Source organism: Centruroides sculpturatus, unplaced genomic scaffold, assembly GCF_000671375.1.
Source record: "Centruroides sculpturatus isolate CEXI.00-Female unplaced genomic scaffold, Cexi_2.0 scaffold123, whole genome shotgun sequence".
In the NCBI taxonomy this organism is placed as follows: Eukaryota; Metazoa; Arthropoda; class Arachnida; order Scorpiones; family Buthidae; genus Centruroides; species Centruroides sculpturatus.
Genome location: NW_019384538.1, coordinates 297,717 through 306,183, shown reverse-complemented (window position 1 = coordinate 306,183; position 8,467 = coordinate 297,717). Strand labels below are relative to the sequence as shown.

Here is an 8,467-nt window from a genome sequence, read left to right as displayed (position 1 = left end):
TTGTAAAATCTAAGTGACTTTAAACACAATAAAAACAGCACTATGTAGTTGGATACGACAGACATTACATTTTCTAATTGCATAGCTTTTGCACATAGATTTTCTTGATGGATGATGCGATGAGATATAAATAATTTAGAAAAATTCTGTTCTCCCATTTTTTGTTTGAATAAGGAAATTACTCGCTTATTTTTTCCTGTCATTGCTGCCACAACACTTCAGAAAATAATATTCAATTTAAACTAGACGAATTACATCGAAAAATATTTATTTATAATTTCTTTTAAACATCTCGCGGGCCGGATAGAAACTTTTCGCGGGCCGTAGCTGGCCCGCGGGCCGGGGGTTGCCCACCGTTGGTTTGGAATACAAAATTCCTGTCAGTTCTGTATGTATCTCGGTTCTAGAGTATTTGTTAAAATATGGAATCGCGGGGATCATATGCTGTGTATTTGTTTTAAAACTTTAGAAACAAAGTTAAGCTTATTATTAATTAATTAATTTATTTATTTATAAATAACACAGGCGATGCCATTATAGGCAAAATTTACCACCCCAAAATAACATAAAATAACTAAACCCGCTAAAAAAACAAGTAAAAGTATAGAATTTTTGGAAATAACAGAGTTAAGGGAAAAGAGTTAAGTCCATAAAACGTGATAAGTAAATTATAAATTTAATTAAAAACAGGAAAAAACTATATTTGTAAGCATATATATGAGAATTAATTATATTTCCATTTTTTTTACAAGTTATTAAATCATGTTCAACCTAATAATGTTAACAAAATTGCACACAAATTGTCTTTCTTCCTTCCTTCCAGTGTATAGAAAGATTTCTCTTCTCTTGGGAGAAATAGAAAATTATATTTTCCTCCTTTTTACCTCTATGTCATTACTCTTTATCAATTTATGTTTGTATCCTTGTCTATTTGGACCTTGTTTATTAATAGGCCTTATTAACTGGTGTAGTTATTATCTTGATGAAAAAGTCAAAACGAAAAATATCTTTACTTTTACCTGTACGCTTTGCTTGTATGCTTTATAATACTCTATAACAATATGGTACCCCACAATGATATTTAAAATATAAAATTACTTACAGCTTCTTTATTGTCTAAAATCAGATATCACTAATACAAACAAATAGTATCAATGAAAGAGTTCTTAACATAATGTTATCTTTTTAAATTTGCTTGTATAAAAGGATAAAATCTGTTTAATATTTAAAGGTTTTCTTAAAATTTGTTTTAAAAAAATGGGTTTTACTCACTTATTAGTTTGGTTATTTTTCCTCAATCGGACTTACTTTTTGTTTCTATATTTTTCCCTTTCATTTCCCCCTTAAATAATTTTTACACGTTACCACTCTACGAATGATGCTATTCCATGTTTAATAATTTAGGAAGAGAAATTTGCCAATTCTGTTTGTTTTTTGTATAAATATGTTCGTTTTCATAATACTTATATTATTACAGTGGTACCTCAGGATACGAAATTAATCCGTTCCGAAACTGAGATCGTATCATGAAAATGTCGTAAGGTGGATCATCTTTTCCCATACGATTACATGTAAAACTAAATAATTCGTTCCAACGCGAAAAACATACTCAAATTAAAGACAAGTAATACATTTAAAAAAATAACTGTAGTAAGAAAAACAAATGAAAAATGCGAACTAATGTAACGTCGTATGGTGAGTTTTTGTTCGTATCGTGGAGCAAAAATATGTTCGAATTTCATATCGTATCCTGAAAATTTCGTATGCTGGGGCGTTCGTAACCTGAGGTACCACTGTATTTATTTATTTTAGTTTACTTCAATTAAAATATAAGGAAGTAATTTTGAAACAACTGGTGTCTCGCGAAGGTTACTACATTAAATTGGAAACCGGTTTGAGGCAGCGTAAAAAATAAGGTGAAAGGTGTAAAATTAAATAAACTACACAATTTAAATTATAGAAAAGTCAGTGAGCACTTCCAAAGAATTAGTTAAACATCATTTTTATATAAATAAACTGCAGTCGAATTTGCATTATCGAAATTTTCATCAAATCAAGCTAATTCTATTTCACATTCGTTCGTTAGCAATGTCAAATGAAAGTATCATTTTGAAATATATATTTTCCCTTTTTGCTTTTCTTAAGGTAAAATTTTATCTAAAATTAATATATTTGTCTGTTTATCCACCCTGATAGATCCCATAAAACGGGTACTTAAGAAGGGTACTTAAACAGAAAAAGGTTTCATAAGTATAGTATTGTGATCAAGGTAAAACATGTGTGCATGAGTTAAAAACGTGAATAACAGAACACGTAAGATAAATAAAAGGTATTTGTGTAAATTCTGCCCAAGTAAAACATTGTAACCAACGAGGATGTTAAATATTAACAAATATTGTAAGAAAGATAAAAGAAAACAAAAAAAAAGGAAATTGTTAGACATTTTTATTCAAAGAAATAAGAAAATTATTTATGTATAGACACACACCAACCTTTATAATGCAGTCTTATAATTCAAATTTCAAACGTTTTCGGTCTTTTTGAAAGGACTTTGTCAGGAATAAAAATCGAAATGATTCTTGCTTTAAACCGACAGTTTGTTCTGGAACGTTATAAATTTTTGAATTTTCTTAACTGCGCAGGCTCGTATATAAAATCGGTGATGGTACTTGTACCAATATATACGTTACCGACAAAGTATGAAAAGCCGGCATTCTATGGAATACCTAGGCATTGTATATAATGCCCGGCGTTTTTAGGCAATGTATGAAAAATGAGAATTATTACATACTTTCCCTAGGCATTGTATATACTGTAATACCTAGGCATTGTATATACTGTAATACCTAGGCATTCTATAGAATGGCAAATGCTATTTAGGTAAAGTATGAAAAAAGGTCCTGATAAGACTATTACTGTATATAAATGCCGTGCATTTCTCAAAAATACAAATGTTATTTTGAAAAAATAATGAAAGTGCCATTAAAAAATTTATTCAAAATACGTAAGGAAAAATGAAAGTTGTACCAAACAAAATGCATTTTTAATTATTTGAAATCCTGGAAGTAAGGGAGAGTTAATAAAAAATCTTTTGTGCCGAGAATGGTGAATGCAATACAATTGGTAAAATATGGCTTAGGTGCGTACTGTGATTGGTTACGAATGACATCTGCTTATTCCATTGTACCGATTACTGTGATCATATTTCTAACGAATATTGTTCAAATCTGTTTTAAAATTTGAAAAAAATTTCTTAATAATTTTCCCTGTACTAAATATTTCCTAATTTCAAGTTTAAATACGTTACGTTACTTTTATTATTATTCTCATGTAAACAAAAATAATAATAAGCATTTAATGAATAATTTTTATGTATTTCATAGTGCTACGATGTACAATTCAATGTTTTCTTACTCCGTTTAAATGGTTTAAAAAGAAACCGTATTTTGTTCATAAGTTTTGATTTCTTGAAGTCTTTCTTGGACAGATGTTAACGTTGTGTCTAAAATGATACAGTATTGAATATACAGTAGAACCCCTCTAATTTGTCACCTTTCGGACTGGGGGTATGGTCGGAACGCAAAAAAGGTCGGATTATCAGAAAAAAACTAAAATAAACAATCTTCCCCTTTGTCCAGTCTTTGTAGCACTGCTAATTTTTCATTTAATAAAAGAGTAACGTGTTTACGTTTCACTCCTGACATGTTGAAAACACACACAAAACTGTACATAAACACACAATGTAAAACATATACTGTAACGAACACAGAAAAACGCTACGGACGGTGAGTCACCGACGAGTCGGGACAAATTTCTCGACTCCGACCACGGTCGGATTAACCGGAATGACAGACTAGCCGAGGGCGGACTAGAGGGGTTCTACAGTACTGAAGTTTTTCTAAGCTTTGTTTTGTCATCGACAGTAACGACGGTGTCTTCACTTTCGTAATTAGATAAATTCTTTTTTCTGCAAATATTGATGGTTTCTTTTCATTTTATCGTCATATCGCGGTTTATTTATCGAAAAGGAATATTTTTGTAGTATGCTACGTTTGGGCTAGTTTTTAGAAAACTTTTTGGCTTGAAAAGTAAAAGGAGCTGGCAACACGACTGGCGCTTATGCAAGTTGTCGAGAAACCGAAGTGGGGTAGATGTCTGCTGGACTTTAACAGGGCGAGACGGTCTGCTTGTTCGTCTGTCGGATATCGGTGGAGGTTTGTTTTCTTTACGACAAACGTGTACTCGTTGAGAAGGTACATGATTGATGGCGGTCCGATAGGCAACTGCAGGTACTCCAGGCATAGTGTCTTAATTTTGTTACCTTTTTCGGACATTCGACATTGAAACAGACGATTGAAGCGGGGTGAAATTGGATCCGCCAGGAATTTTAGGTGTGTCCCCTCTCCCCGAAGTCAAGCGTGCTAGAAGCAGTCCGAGACAGAAATTGGCATCTGCAAAAGCTATCTCGGCTCAAAGTAGGTGCAACTTTCTTAACCTTATTCCCGACCACCTGGTCTTCCAAGCGTAAAAACTAATTTTTACAACCCTGCGCGAGAAGATCTCCCTGCGGGGGCCTCCCCCCAACCGACCAAATCTCACAGGAAGTCATGGAAGCGACCCCAAAGGACGCTGACTACTTCCCAAAAGACTATTGGTCATGGAATTACGATCCAGATCCCGAAGAACTCCTCAAATGGATTCAGGAATACTCTATTAATTTGAATAACCCTACATGCAAAATTAACCTCACACAACAATCCAAAACTAACCTAACAGGCCCAAAAATCTACAAACACTTCAAAACCACTATCAGGAATCCGCACAACAACATCAGAAACATAACTATCACCAAGACCAGACAAATCTACGTCACTATCAAACAACCGTGCCTTTCCGAAATCCTAACCATGACACACATAAACGGCATCCCCGTCAAAAACACATTAACCAAGGGTTCTTACACAAAAAGTGTAATCATCAAAGGTGTTCCCATAGATTATGAGGCTAAATAAATTTACACCCAATTAAAAGAAGATGGATTCCTCCCTCTCAACGTAACAAGATTTAAACGCAGACAACAGGACCAACAACTCCCCACCAAAACTGTCAAAATCACCATGGCTGCTAGTTCTATTCCCGAAAGAATCCGCATCTTCTTCACATCATATCGCACAGAAGAATACCTAGAACGGCCCAGACTCTGCCAAAACTGCGCAAAATTTGGGCACACCCAACCATACTGTAAAGGAAACAAGAGATGCAAACAATGCGGTCTTCCCCACAACGAAGACGAATGCCAAGCCGAACACAGGACCTGCATCAACTGCTCCGGGGACCATCCTTTCACTTCACCTAAATGTCCAGACTTCATTAAAGCCCAGGCAATTATACAATACCAACGTCAGCACAATTGTTCAAACCTAGAAGCACGCAAAGCCCTCCAGCCAATACCAACTAACCGTCAATCCTACAGTGCAAAACTCACAAACAACATCCAACCCACACACGACACCCAACACACACATACTAAACGCCCCCAACAGACACAAAACGAAGATCCTATGCTCGAACAATTAACAGAAATCAGACAAGCCATAATGGCACAAAACGAAATAATACAACAAATGATAGCCCATCTGCAAACTCTCCAAAATCAATCAAACTCCCAAGACAAACAATGCACCAACCTTCCCCTTGCCCAAACCACGAAAAATAATCAAATCGACGAAATGAACACATCCAAAACTATATCTAACGAACAGCAAAATTCCCAAGCTACTCTTACCCAAGAAAAAAAAACAAACCCCAAAAAAGAAGTCTCAACCAAATTACGCAATAATAATTCCACCAAAACACTCGACACTAATCTCAATGAACAACTGGATAAAAAACCGACCAAAAGATGTGAACGCAAGGAACAACAGGAGACAGAAGACAAAGCGACTAATAAACAAAAAACAAGAGCAACACACAACCCCAACTCATAACCACATCCATTACAAGCTAGACTTCCTCCCTCCTTCGCACTTCAAAATGAAAATACTCCAATGGAACGCAACTAGCATCTCTAACAAAATACAACAAATTAAAGCAGAAAACATATGGCAACAATACGACATCATACTCATTCAAGAAAGCTGGCTTATCCAGCCTAAAAAGTGTGACATGCCACAGTTTATCGCTTACTACAATTACAGAACAGGCTCCCATGGCGGAGGCCTCATCACATATATCAAGCGCCACATCCCGACGTCCCTCATTGAAACAAAGACAGCCAACGGGGCCGGCCAACCTGAATGGATTATCACTGACATCTACTTGCCTAAACGCATCAGAATCATAAACGCATACTTCCCCCCACAGGCAAACAACCGCCTCATGGAAAATATTCTTATCAGGAATGACCATTTTTCCACCATTATTTGCGGTGATTTTAACGCTCATCACACCATGTGGAGTAACACCACGACAGACGTCAGAGGTCGCATTATCGCTGACCATCTTACGTCGTCCAACACCATCCTCCTCAATGATGGCCAGTTCACGTATTACAATCCCAAAGGCAACAACACAGCCATAGACCTCACTCTCGTCACGAACGACATTGCAATACACGCGAATTGGAACCCCTTGTCCCTTTTCTGCGGCAGCCATCATCGCATGATCGAAACCGACTTTCCCAATATCAGGACTGGCAATTTTAAAGTCAATAACCAAACTCACGCTAGCACCTACACTAACATATCGCAAATATTCATTTCCTGGGCTTCCCACACGGAATGGACCTACGACGATTTCATCAACAAATACAAAGAACTCACTTATTCCCTTACCAATCGCAACCTACGTCCACACAGCCACAACCCTCCGTGGTGGAATAACGAATGCCAACGTAAATTAGCAAAAAAACGGCAAGCTTTTCACCGCTTCCACAGACATACTAACCGGGAAAACTGGATCCATGCCAAACAAGCGACAGCAGATCTCCAACACACTATACTTGCCCAAAAACGCACCTTCTGGAAGAACCTTTCTACCTCTCCCAAATACAAGAACAATTTATGGAAAATAATCCACCTCCTTCGCTCAAAAACTAATCCCCACAACGATCATCTCATTATCAATCATGACGGGCAGACCATCACACACCCCAATCATCAAGCCGACATCTTCAACCATTACTTCAACCCACAAACTCAGATTCACCCCATACACATTCGCTCCCCCACCAACGCAGACCTTCCTAAAGATGCCTTCAATTGCCTTTTCACCGATCATGAACTCAACAGCGCTTTAAGGAAAGGGAGGAACACTTCCCTGGTTTAGACGGCATCACCATGAAGACTCTCAAAGCTTTCAACAACCAGGCCAAACGTCATTTACTCAACATCTACAATAGCATCTGGACAACAGGCTCCATCCCCTACCAGATGAACAAAACAATCATCATCCCGATACGCAAACCAGGTAAAGACACGACGAACGTCGCCAATTACCGCCCGATTGCCTTGACATCAACAATCTCTAAAACCTTCGAACGCATGATCATCAAACGTTGGCATAACCTTGCCCATCAACAACAATGGTTTAACTATAAACACTTTGGTAGTCTCCCGGGCAAGGGGACAAGAGACCTCCTCACCCACATGATGATCCAGATTTACATTCCTCGTCATAGAGGCCAACTCCTCAACATCCTCACCCTAGACATACACAAAGCCTTCGACTCTGTCAACCATCACCACATCCTCCGCAAAGCGATTGCCAAAGGTCTCAAAGGCAACTCCCTCATTTGGTTAAATAATTTCTTACATAACAGGCAGGTTATGGTTAAATGGAGAGGTCATACCTCTTCAGAACTCACCCAATGCAGGGGTATTCCTCAAGGCAGCGTTGTCTCGCCGTTCCTTTTTGCTCTCTTTATGAGCGATATTTTTAAACTCGAAAACAATCACACACTTCTCTATGTCTACGCCGACGACATTACTGTCATCATTCACGAGAACAATCCCACCAATTTACGTCATAGCACTGCCCACTTCATCCACTCCCTTGAGAATTGGGCCAGCACCAATGATATCAGGTTCCAACTACAAAAATGTGCTATTCTCCGCATCCCTATCAACATCCATAACAACCAGGACATTTCTCTCCAAGGCCAGATCATCCCCGAGGTGAACAAAATAAAAACTCTTGGCATTTTTATCACTGCTAATCTCTCTTGGAACACACACGTTCAATATATCCACAACAAGTGCAGGAAACTTCTTAACATTTTCAAAATCTTCTGCAATAAGAATACAGGCGGCCACCCGACTGACCTCCTCTGCATTGCTAACAGCACCATTGGTAGTATTATTACATACACCATCCCCAGTATTGCCACTCTCACCAAGACACAGCGCCACACCTTAGAGTCCATCCAAACCCAATACATTAAACACAGTCTGGGTCTTCCCATCTCTAC

The 8,467-nt window shown here is 37.6% G+C and overlaps 1 pseudogene; it reads left to right on the top strand.

Annotated features, from left to right (window-relative positions):
- Positions 1–4,208: 4,208 nt before the first annotated feature.
- Positions 4,209–6,136, top strand: LOC111623322 (annotated as a pseudogene).
- Positions 6,137–8,467: the final 2,331 nt, after the last annotated feature.